This window comes from Salmo trutta, chromosome 9 (assembly GCF_901001165.1).
Source record: "Salmo trutta chromosome 9, fSalTru1.1, whole genome shotgun sequence".
NCBI classification, from domain to species: Eukaryota; Metazoa; Chordata; class Actinopteri; order Salmoniformes; family Salmonidae; genus Salmo; species Salmo trutta.
Window position 1 is genome coordinate 17,660,776 of NC_042965.1, and position 17,806 is coordinate 17,678,581.

Here is a 17,806-nt window from a genome sequence, read left to right on the forward strand (position 1 = left end):
TCTGGGATGCTGGCCTTCTAGGCAGAGTTGCAAAGAAAAAGCCATGTCTCAGACTGGCCAATAAAAAGAAAAGATTACGATGGGCAAAAGAACACAGACGCTGGACAGAGGAGCTCTGCCTAAACGGCCAGCATCCCGGAGTTGCCTCTTCACTGTTGACGTTGAGACTGGTGTTTTGCGGGTACTATTTAATGTAACTACGCCAGCCCAGGACCTCCACATTCGGCTTCTTCACTTGCTGGATCATCTGAGACCAGCCACCCAGACAGCTGATGAAACTGTGGGTTTACACAACCGAATACTTTCTGCACAAACTGTCAGAAACTGTCTCAAAGCTTCAAAGCTTACTTTGAGATAGAAGTATCACAATAAATTTAAGTAAAATAAATTAAATTAGACATGACATTCATGAATCGAACATTGATAACTGATTCAAATAGTTAAAGACCAAATTTACATAAAGAGATGGGCGAGTCAAAAATCAATGGAGACTATACAAATGTAGTGCAGGACAGTGCCAACATCTCATGGAAGATTAACACATGGAACACAAAAACCCACACTCAGGCTCATTTGCGTGCTCGTCATCCTCACCATGGTCTTGACCTGACTGCAGTTTGGTGTCATAACCGACTTCAGTGGGCAAATTTCAAAATGATAATTTTCAAGTTTCAAGTTTTAATGTCACATGCACAAGTGTAGTGAAATGCCTTTTTTGAGTTGGTGAGAAAGGCATTTCTCTGTACCTGTGCATGTGACATTAAAACTTGAAACTTGAAATGCTCACCTTCGAAGGCCACTGACATGCTGAAGAAGTGTGCTCTTCACAGATGAATCCCAGTTTCAACTGCACCGGGCAGATGGCAGACAACGTGTATGGTGTCATGTGAGAAAGCGGTTTGCTGATGTCAATGTTGTGAACAGAGTGCCCCATGTTGGGGGGGGGTTATGGTATGGGTAGGCATAAGCTACGGACAACGAACACAGTTGCATTTTATTGATGGCAATTTGAATGCACAGAGATACCATGATGAGATCCTTAGGCCCATTGTTGTGCCATTCATCTGCTGCCATCACCTCATGTTTCAGCATGATAATGCCAGCTAATGTTGCAAGGATCTGTACACAACTCCTGGAAGCTGAAAATGTCCCATTTCTTCCATGGCCTGCATACTCTGTTCTGTTCTGCTCTGTCCTACTATCCAGGTCTATGCCCAAACAGTTCAAGCTACTACTTTTAAAAATCCAACTCTCCAGAAATAAGTCCCTCACTGTTGCCGCTTGTTAAAGACCCCCCTCAGCTCCCAACTGTGTCCTGGACACCATATGTGACTTGATTACACCTCTGCTGTTTTCAACCAGGATCTCAGCGATCATTGCCTCATTGCCTGCGTCCGTGATCAAACGACCACCCCTTATCACTGTCAAACGCTCCCTAAAACACTTCTGCGAGCAGGCCTTTCTAATCGACCTGGTCGAAATATGCATCCTGCAGCACTAATTCCAAAAAGTTTTGGGAAACTGTAAAGTCCATGGAGAATAAGAGCACCTCCTCTCAGCTGCCCACTGCACTGAGGCTAGGAGACACTGTCACCACCGATAAATCCACAATAATAGAGAATTTCAATAAGCATTTCTCTACGGCTGGCCACGCTTTCCACCTGGCAACCCCAACCCTGGCCAACAGCTCTGCACCCCTCGCAGCAACCTACTACCATACCCCATTCAAAGGCACTTAAATATTTTGGCTTGCGCATTCACCCTCTGAATGGCACACACACAATCCATGTCTCAATTGTCTCAAGGCTTAAAAATCATTATTTAACCTGTATCCTCCCCTTCATCTACACTGATTGAAGTGGATTTAACAAGTGACATCAATAAGGGATCAAAGCTTTCACCTGGATTCTCCTGGTCAGTCTATGTCATGGAAGGAGCAGGTGTTCTAAATGTTTAGTATACTCAGTGTATATATAAAATCAACAAAAAAAGAAACGTCCCTTTTTCAGGACCCTGTCTTTCAAAGATAAATCCAAATAACCTCACAGATCTTCATTGTAACGGGTTTAAACACTGTTTCCCATGCTTGTTCAATGAACCATAAACAATTAATGAACATGCACCTGTGGAACGGTCATTAAGACACTAACAGCTTACAGACGGTAGGCAATTTAGGTCACAGTTATGAAAACTTAGAACACTAAAGAGGCCTTTCTAATAACTCTGAAAAACACCAAAAGAAAGATGCCCAGGGTACCGGCTCATCTGCATTGAACGTGCCTTAGGCCTGCTGCAAGGAGGCATGAGGACTGCAGATGTGTCCAGGGCAATAAATTGCAATGTCCGTATTGTGAGATGCCTAAGACAGCACTACAGGGAGACAGGATGGACAGCTGACCATCCACACAGTGGCAGACCACGTGTAACAACACCTGCACAGGATCGGTACATCCAAGCATCGCACCTGCGGGACAGGTACAGGATGGCAACAACAACTGTCCGAGTTACACCATCAGTGCTCCGACTGTCCGCAATAGGCTGAGAGAGGCTGGACTGAGGGCTTGTAGGCCTGTTGTAAGGCAGGTCCTCACCAGACATCACCGGCAACAACGTCGCCTATGGGCACAAACCCACTCTCGCTGGACAAGACAGGACTGGCAAAAAGTGCTCTTCACTGACGAGTCGCGGTTTTGTCTCACCAGGGGTGATGGTCGGATTCACGTTTATTGTCGAAAGAATGTGCATTACACCGAGGCCTGTACTCTGAAGCAGGATCGATTTGGAGGTGGAGGATCAGTCATGGTCTGGGGCGGTGTGTCACAGCATCATCGGACTGAGCTTGTTGTCATTGCAGGCAATCTCAACGCTGTGTGTTACAGGGAAGACATCATCCTCCCTCATGTGGTACCCTTCCTGCAAGCTCATCCTGACATGACCCTCCAGCATGACAATGCCACCAGCCATACTGCTCGTTCTGTGCGTGATTTCCTGCAAGACAGGAATGTTAGTGTTCTGCCATGGCCAGCGAAGAGCCCGAATCTCAACCCAATTGAGCACATCTGGGACCTGTTGGATCGGAGGGTGAGGGCTAGGGCCATTCCCCCCAGAAATGTCTGGGAACTTGCAGGTGGAAGAGTGGGGTAACATCTCACAGCAAGAACTGGCAAATCTGGTGCAGTCCATGAGGAGGAGATGCACTGCAGTACTTAATGCAGCTGGTGGCCACACCAAATACTGACTGTTACTTTTGACCCCCCCCCCCTTTGTTCAGGGACACATTCAATTTCTGTTAGTCACATGTCTGTGGAACATGAACTGTTCAGTTTATGTCTCAGTTGTTGAATCTTGTTATGTTCATACAAATATTTACACATGTTAAGTTTGCTGAAAAAAGATGCAGTTGACAGTGAGAGGATGTTTCTTTTTTTGCTGAGTTTAGGTAGATAGATAGAGATGTAGATATACAATGCTGTGAAAAAGTATTTGCCCCCATACTAATTTTCTTTACTTTTGCATATTTTTGATACTGAATGTTATCAGATCTTCAACCAAAACCTACTATTAGATAAAGGGAACCTGAGTGAACAAATAACACAACAATTACATACTTATTTCAAAGTTATGCAACACCCAATGCCCCTGTGTGAAAAAGTAATTGCCCCCTTACACTCAATAACTGGTTGTGCCAACTTTAGCTGCAATGACTGCAACCAAACGGAAGTAGTTGTTGATCAGTCTCTCACGTCGCTGTGGAGGAATTTTTGCCCACTCTTCCATGTAGAACTGCTTTAACTCAGCGACATTTGTGGGTTTTCAAGCATGAACTCCTCGTTTCAAGTCCTGCCACAACATCTCAATTGGGATTAGGTCTGGACTTTGACTAGGCCATTTCAAAACTTCAAATGTGTTGCTTTTTAGCTATTTTCATGTAGACTTGATTGTGTGTTTTGGATCATTGTCTTGCTGCATGACCCAGCTACGCTTCAGCTTCACCTCACAGATGGATGGCCTGACATTCTCCTGTGGAATTCCAGGCGTTCCATTTATCTAATATTAGGTTTTGGTTGAAGATCTGATAACATTCAGTATCAAAAATATGCAAAAATAAAGAAAATCAGAAAGGGGAAAATGTTTTTTCACGGTACCAATCAACTAGTTCATGAAAAAAAAGCTAAGACAGTTGGGAGCAGTATCCATGGTAACCCATACTGAGTAGGAGCAAAAAAGTCTGCATTGATTTCAAAGGGAATGAAGTAAAGTGCTGATGGGAGCCACCAATGGAGACCATAAAAATCTACTTCAGGAGCTGGAGATGAATGAAAATAGCTTGTAAATATGTAACAGTCCATGAGTTCACTGTAGATTGGATCTAGGGGTTAAATCTTTCTACCTCATTTGTTGATGCAATGAGGTAAACAAAATCCAATCACTTCCCCATCCAGTCCATATTATGAAGAATGATCAATGAGAGGTTTCTATTATGCAGGATGCTATGCTGTTGGGGAATGTAATGTTATATAACCATAACAGGAACCAAACCCTTAGGGCAGTTCCTCAAAGCAGCATTTAGGGAATATAGATTTATATTGTCTATTCTTATATAATGTAAGAATAGAAAATACTATTTGCTTCTGCATTCTGCAAACACAAACTCGTCTCTGCTAGTCTCCTGAGTGGCAGAGGCATCCTGGGAAGCGGTTTAATTAAATCTGTGCCACACACTCCAGTCTCTCATCTTTCATCATCTGTCATGTTGGCCAGAGAAACACTCAGTGGGCTTAGACCATGTGTGCAAACATAACACAGACCATCATTCGAAGAGCACCATGGAAAATTGGAACTTACCCCTTCTAGAAAATGATGAAGGAAAAAATGTGTTCTAGTGGTTCAGACAGTTACAGACTATCCCAATATCCCACTATACAGGTAATAAAAGTATCCTAAATATCACATGAATGTGCATGTTCCTGGTTTTGTGCTGTATGGTGCCAATTTCACTGGAGTATCAGTACGTTAGCCAAACATCTGAGCCTAATGGATTCTATGACACGGAGGAATCCATTGTCATGGGAAGTTTAACTTAAATGTAATCAGAGCTTTTAGATTATACATACAGTAATTTGTTAATTTATTGATAGATTTTTTTCAAGAGCAAGTTTATCAATGAGAGGTCATTCATGCCTTTCTGTTAAAAAGGCTTTATTCATGACTTGACAGACAACAAATCTTCAGTGCTTCAGTTAATAAAATCAATGAGCTCTTTCTAATTATGCTATAGCTCTGGCGTCCACAATAGGACAGCTCCCGTCAATGCTGAAACCACCTCAACAAAGGGCTCATACAAGCCTAATCATGCTTGGTTGAAGAATGTAAAAAGCAATCACAATTTATGAGATCAACATTTATTTTTATTTTTACAACTGACCAAATATGCAATTGCTCTACTTGCAAAATACGAGGGAAGGGCTGTGTGTCTATTTGTCAATATCTGCTGGTGTGCGATGACTAATATTAAAAAGGTCTCAAGGTATTGCTCGCCTGAGGTAGAATACCTCATGATAAGCTGTAGACCACACTATCTACCAAGAGAGTTCTCATCTATATTATTCGTAGCCGTCTATTTACCACCACAAACCAATGCTGGCACTAAGACCGCACTAAACGAGCTGTATAAGGTCATATGCAAACAAAAAAATGCTCATCCAGAAGCGGCGTTCCTCTTGGCCGGGGACTTCAATGCAGGCAAACTTAAATTCGTTTTACCTCTTCTACCAACATGTCACATGTGCAATCAGAGGGGAAAAAACTCTAGACCACCTTTACTCCACACACAGAGATGCATATAAAGCTCTCCCTCGCCCTCCATTTGGCAAATCTGACCATAATTCTATCCTCCTGATTCCTGCTTACAAGCAAAAACTAAAGCAGGAAGTACCAGTGACTCGCTCAATACGGAAGTGGTCAGATGACGTGGATGCTACGCTACAGGACTGTTTTGCTAGCATAGACTGGAATATGTTCTGGGATTCATCCAATTGCATTGAGGAGTATATCACCTCAGTCACCGGCTTCATTAATAAGTACATTGACGACGTCATCCCCACAGTGACCGTATGTATATATCCCAACCAGAAGCCATGGATTACAGGCAACATCCGCACCGAGCTAAAGGTTCGAGCTGCTGCTTTCAAGGAGCGGGAAACTAATCCAGATGCTTATAAGAAATCCCACTATGCCCTCAGACGAACCATCAAATAGACAAAGCATCAATACAGGACTAAGATTGAATCCTACTACACCGGCTCTGACACTCGTCGGATGTTTGTCACGGAATTCTAGGACCAGTGGAGATGCGGAATCAGGCGCAGGAGACAGAGGGCCGGAGCAACAGTGTTTTAATGCCACGGGAAAAAACACAATAGCCGAAAGGCACAGGGCGCTCAAGAAAGTCCGTCAGGGAAAACACATTCCCAAAATAAACACGAGAAAAAAGCGCACGGGGCGCAGCCCGGCAATATATCTGACACAGGCCAGCAAAACAGGCCACACACACAACTGTCTTGAGTGGACAATAAACAATCCCGCACGAGAACCCAAACTGAAAATACACACTAAATAACCCCCCACTAATGACAGACACAAAACAGGTGCGGGATAGACAGACAAAACCAAAAGACACAGAAACATAGATCGGTGGCAGCTAATAGGCCGGCGACGACGAGCGCCGAGCGCCGCCCGACCGAGGAGGGGCGCCACCTTCGTTGGATACTGTGACAGTACCCCTCCCGTGACGCCGGCCTCGGGGACGGCCTGGAGGGCGAGGCGCCGGCCGATCCGGACGGCGACGGTGGAATTCCTGCAGCATAGGTGGATCCAGAACGTCCACTGCCGGAACCCAGCACCTCTCCTCCGGACCGTACCCCTCCCAGTCCACGAGGTACTGCAGGCCCCCTACCCGATTTCGGGAGTCCAGGATGGCTCGGACTGTGTACACCGGGCCCCCCCCGATGTCCAGGGGGGGCGGGGGGACCTCCAGCACCTCATCGTCCTGCAGCGGACCAGCTACCACTGGCCTGAGGAGAGACACATGAAACGAGGGGTTAATGCGGTAATATGAAGGGAGTTGTAACCTGTAACACACCTCGTTTATCCTCCTCAGGACTTTGAATGGCCCCACAAACCGCGGACCCAGATTCCGGCAGGGCAGGCGGAGGGGCAGGTTCCGGGTCGAGAGCCACACTCTGTCCCCCGGGTTAAACACGGGGGCTTCACTGCGGTGGCGGTCAGCGCTCTCTTTGTGTCGTTCACCAGCCCTCCTTAGACACTCCTGGACCCCATTCCAGGTCTCCTGAGAGCGCTTCACCCATGCCTCCACCGCAGGAGCCTCCGTCTGGCTCTGTTGCCATGGCACCAGGACCGGCTGATACCCCAATACAACCTGGAAGGGTGACAGGTTAGTAGAGGAGTGGCGCTGAGAGTTCTGGGCCATCTCGGCCCATGGTACGAACTGCGCCCACTCCCCTGGCCGGTCCCTGCAATACGACCGCAGGAACCTGCCCACATCCTGGTTAATGCGCTCTACCTGCCCATTACTCTCGGGGTGGAAACCCGAGGTCAGGCTGACCGAGACCCCCAGCCTCTCCATAAACGATCTCAACACCCTGGACGTGAACTGGGGACCCCGATCAGATACGATGTCCTCGGGCACCCCATAGTGCCGGAAGACATGGGTGAACAGGGCCTCCGCGGTCTACAGGGCTGTAGGAAGACCGAGAAAAGGGAGCAGACAGCAGGACTTAGAGAACCGGTCCACAACGACCAGGATCGCAGTGTTCCCCTGGGACGGCGGGAGATCCGGGAGGAAATCCACCGAGAGGTGAGAACAAGGCAGTTGTGGAACGGGGAGGGGCTGTAATTTCCCTCGAGGCAGGTGTCTAGGAGCCTTGCACTGGGCGCATACCGAACAGGAAGAGAAATAACGCCAAACATCCTCAACCAAGGTGGGCCACCAGTACCTCCCCTTCAGGCCCCGCACTGTCCGTTCCACCCCAGGATGACCCGAGGAGGGTAGAGTGTGGGACCATCGGATCAGGCGATCGCGAACACCAAGCGGAACATATTTCAGGCCCACGGGACACTGAGGTGGAGTGGGTTCTGACCGACCCGCCCGCTCGATGTCCGCATCCACCTCTCATACCACCGGTGCCACCAGACAGGAGGTGGGAAGTATGGGAGTAGGATCGATGGTCCGCTCCTCGGTGTCGTAGAGACGCGACAGTGCGTCAGCCTTCCAGTTCCGGGAACCTGGAATGTACGATAGGGTAAAGTGAAACCTCGTAAAGAACATGGCCCACCTTGCCTGACGGGGATTAAGCCTCCTCGCTGCCCGGATATACTCCAGGTTAAGGTGGTCGGTCCAGATGAGAAAAGGGTGACGTGCCCCCTCAAGCGAATGTCTCCACACCTTCAAAGCCCTGACCACGGCTAACAGCTCCCGGTCCCCCACATCATAGTTGCACTCCGCAGGGCTCAGCTTCTTGGAAAAGAATGCACATGGGCGGAGCTTCGGAGGAACGCCCGAGCGCTGCGATAGCACAGTTCCTACCCCAGCCTTGGACGCGTTCACCTCCACTATGAATGGCAAAGAGGGATCCGGATGCGCCAGGACAGGAGCGTTGGTAAACAGCATCTTCAGACGATGGAAGGCTCTGTCCGCCTCTGCTGACCATCGTAGCCGCACCGGACCCCCCTTCATCAGTGAGGTAATGGGAGCCTCCACCTGGCCAAAACCCCGGATAAACCTCCGATAATAATTAGCGAACCCCAAGAACCGCTGCACCTCCTTCACAGTGGTTGGGGTTGGCCAATTACGCACAGCCGTAACGCGGTCACATTCCACCACCACCCCCGAGGTGGAAATGCGGTATCCCAGAAAAGAGACGGCTCGTTTGGAGAACTCACATTTCTCAGCCTTGACGTATAGGTTATGCTCCAGCAGCCGCCCAATCACTTTACGCACCAGGGACACATGCTCGGCGCATGTGGCGGAGTAGATCAGGATGTCATCGATGTACACCACCACACCCTGCCCGAGCATGTCCCTAAGGACCTCGTCCACAAAGGATTGGAAGACAGCGGGAGCGTTCTTTAACCCATACGGCATGACGAGGTACTCATAATGGCCCGATGTGGTACTAAATGCGGTTTTCCACTCGTCTCCATCTCGGATACGCACCAGGTTATACGCTCTCCTGAGATCTAATTTCGTGAAGAAGCGCGCCCCGTGAAATGACTCCACTGCCGTAGCAATGAGAGATAGCGGGTAACTGAAACCCACTGTGATAGCATTTAGACCTCTATAGTCAATGCACGGGCACAGACCTCCCTCCTTCTTCTTCACGAAAAAAAAGCTTGAGGAGACGGGGGACTTGGATGGCCGAATGTATCCCTGTCTCAAGGACTCAGTGACGTATGTCTCCATAGCCGCTGTCTCCTCCTGAGACAGAGGATACACGTGACTCCTAGGAAGGACCGCGTCGGCCTGGAGGTTTATCGCACAATCCCCTCGTCGATGGGGGGGTAATAGAGTCGCCTTCATCTTACTGAAGGTGATAGCCAAATCGGCATACTCTGAGGGAATGTGCACGGTGGAGACTTGGTCTGGACTCTCTACCGTAGTCGCACCGATGGAAACTCCTATGCACCTGAGCACTCCCTCGACCACCCCGTAAGAGCTCTCTGCCTCCACGAAATCTGAGGGTTGTGAGTGGCTAGCCAGGGGATTCCCAGTACCACCGGAAACGCCGGGGAGTCAATGAGGAACAGGCTGATACGTTCCTCATGACCCCCCCACGTCTGCATAACCAGTGGCACTGTGACCTCCCCTACTTGGCCTGACCCTAGCGGTCGACTATCTAGGGTGTGCACGGGGAAGGGGTGGTCCAGCTGAACCAGGGGAATCCCTAACCTCTTAGCTAACCCACTGTCCATAAAACTCCCAGCTGCACCTGAATCGACTAGTGCCCTATACTGGAAGTGAGGGGAAAAATCAGGAAAACAAACGGAGGTGTACATGTGGTCGACAGGGGGCTCTGGGTGTGGCTGGTGCGGACTCACCTGGGGGGTCGAAGTAGTGCTCTGCCTGCCCTCCGAACTCCCGGGTGGACCTCTCCAGCACCGGTCCACAGTGTGTCCTCTGCGCCCACAGCGGGTGCAGGAGAGACCCCCCCCTCCGGTCCTCCTCGACGCAGCCCCCCCTATCTCCATGGGCTGTGGAGCAGGAGGACTGGGAGGCGGAACGAACAGGCCCCGACTGGAACGTCCCCGGGCAGCCAGTAGGTTGTCCAATCTAATGGACAAATCCACCAGTTGGTCTAGGGTGGAGGTGTTGTCCCTACAAGCCAGCTCCCGGCGGACGTCCTCGCGAAGACTACACCTATAGTGGTCTATCAGGGCCCGCTCGTTCCACCCCGATCCAGCGGCGAGAGTCCGGAATTCCAGGGCGAAATCCTGAGCGCTCCTCGTCTCCTGTCTCAGATGAAATAGCCACTCACCCGCCGCCCTGCCCTCCGGGGGATGATCGAAAACCGCCCGGAAGCGGCGGGTGAACTCAGGGTAGTCGCCCCGAGCCGAGTCTGGACCATCCTAGACCGCATTGGCCCATTCCAGGGCTCGACCCGTGAGACACGAGACGAGGACGCTCACCCTCTCTTCGTCGGAGGGGGGGGGGGGACGGTCGCCAGGTACAGTTCCAACTGGAGCAAGAACCCCTTGCACCCAGCGGCCGTCCCATTGAACTCCCTGGGAGGTGTGATCCGGATACCGCCGGCACCCACTTCAGTGGGTGTGGGTAGGGGCGCAGGGTGAGGGACCGAAGCTGGTCTGGCTGGGGAAGCACCTCTCTCCCAGCTCTCCAACCGGGCCAACACCTGGTCCGTGGCCGAGCCTAGGCGGTGGAGGAGGCTGGCGTGTTGAGAGACCTGCTCAGCCATGGACGGCGCTTCTGCTCCTGCTGACTCCATGAGGGTGCGGGATTCTGTCACGGAATTCTAGGACCAGTGGAGATGCGGAATCAGGCGCAGGAGACAGAGGGCCGGAGCAACAGTGTTTTAATGCCACGGGGAAAAACACAATAGCCGAAAGGCACAGGGCGCTCAAGAAAGTCCTCCAGGGAAAACACATTCCCAAAATAAACACGAGAGAAAAGCGCATGGGGCGCAGCCCGGTAATATATCTGACACAGGCCAGCGAAACAGGCCACACACACAACTGTCCTGAGTGGACAATAAACAATCCCGCACGAGAACCCAAACTGAAAATACACACTAAATAACCCCCCACTAATGACAGACACGAAACAGGTGCGGGATAGACAGACAAAACCAAAAGACACAGAAACATAGATCGGTGGCAGCTAATAGGCCGGCGACGACGACCGCCGAGGGGCGCCACCTTCATTGGATACTGTGACAATGTTTGATTAGATTTTATTAGGATCGTTTTTAGTCGTCATTTGGACAAATCTTCCAAGAGTTCTTAAACATTCAAATACAATTTATAATACGATCACATTTTCACATAACACACTGTTACAAACAGACATAACACACTGACATATTGACCAGATAAATACTGTAACAGTCTGAAAATATTGATTGATTCCTTCATCTACCATAGCCCCGCACAACCTTCCTATTTATTATATTTAAATGGTTCTAAAGTATTGTTTGAATTTATATATTGAAAGGTTTCTGGTTTGCTCAAGATACATTATTCAATTTCTTTATTACTAAATCAAAATGTTATTTTGCCTATTTCTCTTTTCTGTCTGGATAACACATAGATGGTGTACAATCTAGTCCTAGTTGTTCTGATAGCTGTACTTCTGTACAAAGTATTATATTGTCTATTATATATATGTATATATTATACAGTGGGGAGAACAAGTATTTGATACACTGCCGATTTTGCAGGTTTTCCTACTTACAAAGCATATAGAGGTCTGTAATTTTTATCATAGGTACACTTCAACTGTGAGAGACGGAATCTAAAACAAAAATCCAGAAAATCACATTGTATGATTTTTAAGTAATTAATTTGCATTGTCCTGAGTTGTACATGTTTGTACATGTCCTGCATTGTCCTGTTGTACATGTTTATTCTAGTTTTCTAAGTTCCGATGATGCTAAGGTAATTGCACTAACTATCGCATTAACTTAACATTGTGTGTTAGCATGCTAGTTAACGTTTCGTGACGGAATTTAACTTCTTTGGGTTTTGGATGTATATGGCTATTTTAAGTGTTCAGATATCTCTTGTGACGGAGCTAAAGCATAGTTCTTAAACTATATGGACACTTAGATTGTGTGTATATGTTTTGTGGCACCTTTCCTGTGATGTAAATTGTCATAATTTCTGCACGGTCATGTTGGCAAGCTAGCCTTATTTTCTTGTTGCTAGCTCGTGATAGAAATGCTGTTCTTTATTTGTATCCATTTGTGTGAATGTGTAGAGTGATTTTTGTGATACATTTTCTCCTTTCTGTATCTGTTACAGTTTTACAAACAAAATATCTTCTACTAAAGATTCTTAATGGTACCAGTGCCTCCCTGATTCTTTATTGGAAGAGTGTAAGCTGTCTGCCAAGCTTTGTAGCTTACACAATGTGAGGGCAGAACACTAGTATTTACTGAATGTTTGTCTCTTACCAACTGAATACTGTTGTGAATAGAGATTGGCCATTTTAAATGGTGTACATTGAGAAATAAAATAAGCATGTTTTTTCAATTATCTTGTTGATTGATGACCAACCAAGAGCATTGAGCATGACTACAACAGAAGAACCATATCTCCACCTTAAAACAATCCTTGCTGCTTAGTTCTGTGCAAACTGCAGCCTCCTAATTTAACTTGCTGATGCATTTCCCCAAACCACAGAACAGTAGTTAACCTGACTTCCAATTAACCTTTGGGTTGTTTGTTTAAGAATCTTTCCCGGTAAATATTTAGCTATCCTTCTGATCATGCATGCAGTTTGAATATTTTTTTTTTTTCATAGATGAGTTATTTGAGACAACCATGATAAGCAGTTGTCTAGCTGCACCCCTAGTAGTTTGGTTTCTGCCACCTCAATTTGTACTTCCCCCATACCTAATTGTATCCCATGCTGTGTTGGCCTTTTGCTGGTTGAACAGACCAACATAACCTTGGTTTTCTTGGTGTTCAAAATCAGTTTGTTACGACATACCCACTCCCTGATATTTCCCAGATCTACTTGTAGAGCTGTTGAACCGATTGTCTTGCTGTTTACAGTGGCAAAAAAAAGTATGTGAACCCTTTGTCAATACCTGGATTTCTGCATAAATTGGTCATAAAATTTGATCTGATCTTCATCTAGGTCAGAACAATAGACAAACACAGTCTGCTTAAACTAATAACACACAAACAATTATATGTTTTTATTGTATTTATTGAACACACCGTGTAAATATTCATAGTGCAGGGTGGGAAAAGTATGTGAAGCCTTGGATTTAATAACAGGTTGACCCTCCTTTGGCAGCAATAACCTCAACCAAACGTTTTCTGTAGTTGCGGATCAGACCTGCACAACGGTCAGGAGGAATTTTGGACCATTCCGCTTTACAAAACTGTTTCAGTTTATTCTTGAGATGTCTGGTGTGAACTGCTCTCGAGGTCATGCCACAGAATCTCAAATCGGGTTGAGGTCAGGACTCTGACTGGGCCACTCCAGAAGGTGTATTTTCTTCTGTTGAAGCCATTCTGATGTTGATTTACTTCTGTGTTTTGGGTCGTTGTCCTGTTGCGTCACCCAACTTCTGTTGAGGTTCAATTGGCGGACAGATAGCCTAACATTCTCCTGCAAAATGTCTTGATAAACTTGGGAATTCATTTTCTGTCGATGATAGCAAGCTGTCCAGGCCCTGAGGCAGCAAAGCAGCCCCAAACCATGATGCTCCCTCCAACATACTTTACAGTTGGGATGAGGTTTTGATGTTGGTGTGCTGTGCCTTTTTTTCTCCACACATAGTGTTGTGTGTTCCTTTCAAACAACTAAACTGTAGTTTCATCTGTCCACAGAATATTTTGCCAGTAGCGCTGTGGAACATCCAGGTGCAATTTTGCAAACTTCAGATGTGCAGCAATATATTTTTGGGACAGCAGTGGCTTCTTCTATGGTGTCCTCCCATGAACACCATTCTTGTTTAATGTTTTACTCATCGTAGACTCGTCAACAGAGATGTTAGCATGTTCCAGAGATGTCTGTAAGTCTTTAGCTGACACTAGGATTCTTCTTAACCTCATTGAGCATTCTGCGCTGTGCTCTTGCAGTCTTCTTTGCAGGACGGCCACTCCTAGGGAGAGTAGCAACAGTGCTGAATTTCTCCATTTATAGACAATTTGTCTTACCGTGGACTGATAAACATCAAGGCTTTTAGAGATACTTTTGTAACCTTTTCCAGGTTTTATGCAAGTCAATAATTCTTAATCTTAGGTCTTCTGAGATCTATTTTGTTTAAGGCATGGTTCACATCAGGCAATACTTCTTGTGAATAGCAAACTCAAATTTTGTGTTTTTTTATAGGGAAATCTCGTCTCATTGATTGTACTCCATGTTAGCTGACTCCTGACTCCAATTAGCTTTTGGAGAAGTCATTAGCCTAGGGGTTCACATACTTTTTAAAACCTACACTGTGAATGTTTAAATTATGTATTCAATATAGACAAGAAAAACACAATCATTTTTGTTATTAGTTTAAGCAGACTGTTTGTCTATTGTATGTGACTTAGATGAAGATCAGATCAAATTTGATGACCAATTTATGCAGAAATCCAGGTAATTCCAAAGGGTTCACATATACTTTTTCTTGCCACTGTAAATCGTAGTATCATCTGTAAATATAGTAGCTTGAGTTTCAGATAAGGCATAAGGAAGGTTGTTGGTTAAGTAAAGATGTGGCCTTAAAGGCAGCTGCCCTGCGGTATTCCACAGTTTAAAGCATGAAGGAAAGAAAACGACCCATTGATATAGGTGGACTGTTTCCTGTCAGATATGACTGTACCCAATTCAATGCTGCCTCCTTAAACCCATAATGCAATAATTTTGTCAAAATTATTTCACGATCCACTAAATCAAATGCTGCACTAAAATCTAAAAATAGTACACCCACAAACCTGCCATTATCCATAGCATTGAGCCACTGGTCAGTCATGTCAACCAATGCAGTGGCAGTGGAATGTTTTTTGCGATAAGCATGCTGATTGGCTGTAATCAGATCATTCTTTTCCATGTGCTCCCATATTTGTCTACTCACAATACCCTCCAATATCTTACTGAGTGAAGGGAGTAGACTAATTGGTTGACTATTAGCAGGAGTAATGGGTTCTTTGCTGTCTTTTGGGATTGGACACAGTTTAGCATGCTTCCATACATTTGCAAATGTACTCTTTTCCAGTGACCAATTAAATATGTATTTCAGTGGAGCTGCAATCTGAGGAGCAGCATAGCAAAGTAAAAAAAATCCATAAGATCATAACCTGTAGATTTACCTTCATGATGGGATACTGTTTTTTCTCCTTTCATTGATCTCCATGGGGAAATGATCATTCATTCCAAAATCAGTGTTTATAAGTTCTCTGCCCCTGCTCCATTTCCTTTTTCTTAAAATGTTAAAAGCATGCAATAATAGCCTGTGGCCTATTCCCAGATGCCTTAGCCATTCTATGGACTCTGGAGAAAGAGACATTACGCACAACATCTGTGGGCAGTTTCAGTTGAGTTGACATAAAGTCTCAGACAGTGTCCTCACAGTTTCCGCTGTTGTCATTCTCCGGTATCCCTGAAAAGATTACAGCACCGTGTTCTCTTTCCTTAGATCATCAATCTGACATTGGCTGAATATTAGACTGGCACATAATGCATTGATGTCCTCTCGTAGTATATCCAAGATACCAAGTTTGACAATCCTTTCATTGATGGATTTCAACAAGTCAACATTCATATCCGTAAACCTCTCCCCCCTCTTGTATGGGAATGGTTTGATCGTTGATACCGCTTGGCCAACTTGGATTTCATTTGTATTGTTGATTGGGTTTGTTGTCCTTAACAGTGCTTAAATCCTCCGAAGCTAGCGACATGTTTCTTTGAGCTCGTACGTATCTCTCGTCAATGAATCGTTCAAGCTCTTCAATAGATTATGAATCATCCAGCGTGTTTGCAGGCAGAGTAAAACAAAAATAACAAAACAACGGATGTATATTTTCGGACCTGTACAGGCCGTTGGTAGATACACACAAAATAATTATAATTAAACGATTGTGTACTCAAATATTTCCTGCAAAAAATTAAGAGAGAGAGTGTAACTTTAGGGTAAACTCACTAGCTCACGGATGTGGCAGGGCTTGAAAACTATTACGGACTACATAGGGAAACCCAGATGCGAGCTTCCCAGTGACGCAAGCCTACCAGACGAGCTAAATGCCTTTTATACTCGATTCGAGGCAGGCAACACTGAAGTATGCATGAGAGCACCAGCTGTTCCGGACAACTGTGTGATCATGCTCTCCATAGCCAATGTGAGCAAGACCTTTAACACGTCAACATTCACAAAGCCGCGGGGCCAGACGGATTACCAGGATGTGTACATGCGTGGACCAACTGGAAAGTGTCTTCACTGACATTTTCAACTTCTCCCTGACCGAGTCTGTAATACCTACATGTTTCAAACAGACCACCATAGGCCCTGTGCCCAAGAAAGCGAAGGTAACCTGCCTAAATGATTACTGTCCCGTTGGTGTAACGTCGGTAGCCATGAAGTGCTTTGAAAAGCTGGTCATGGCTCACATCAACAGCATCATGCCGGAAACTCTAGACCCACTCCAATTCGCATACCGCCCCAACAGATCCACAGATGGCGCAATCTCAATCGCACTCCACACTGCCCTTTCCCACCTGGACAAAAGGAAAACCTATTTGAGAATGCTGTTCATTGACCAGCTCAGCATTCAACACCATAGTACCCACAAAGCTCATCACTAAGCTAAGGACCCTGGGACTAAACACCTCCCTCTGCAACTGGATCCTGGACTTCCTGATGGGCCACCCCCAGGTGGTAAGAGTAGGCAACAACCCATATGCCACTCTGATCCTCCACACTGGGGCCCCTCAGGGGTGCGTGCTCAGTCCCCTCCTGTACTCCTTGTTCACCCACGACTCCAACACCATCATTAAGTTTGCTGACGACACCAGAGTGGCAGGCCTGATCCAGAACCTATATACTAGGCGGTGTCAGAGGAAGGCCCCAAAAATTGTCAAAGACTCCAGTTACCCAAGTCATAGACTGTTCTCTCTGCTGCTGCACGTTAATGTTATGTCATTTTCTTGTGTTACTTTTGTTTATTTGGTAAATATTTTCTTAACTTTATTTTCTTAACTGCATTGTTGGTTAAGGGCTTGTAAGTAAGCATCTTACAGTAAGGTCTACACCTGTTGTATTCGGCGCATGTGACAAATAAAATGTGATTTGATTTGATACTAGCAAATCTCCAGATTTACTTTCCGGGTGTTTTTATTTAAACAAGAACTTAGTTAGCATACAGTGGCAGGTAATCTCGCTAAATATGATTGTTCACACTTCATAGCTTTGACTGAATTTCACATTTCATTACTGTGTAAAGATCCTGGGTGGCACAGCGGTCTAAGGCACTGCATCGCAGTGCAAGAGGTGTCACTACAGACCCAGGTTCGATTCCGGGCTGTATCACAACCGACTGTGATAGGGAGTCCCAT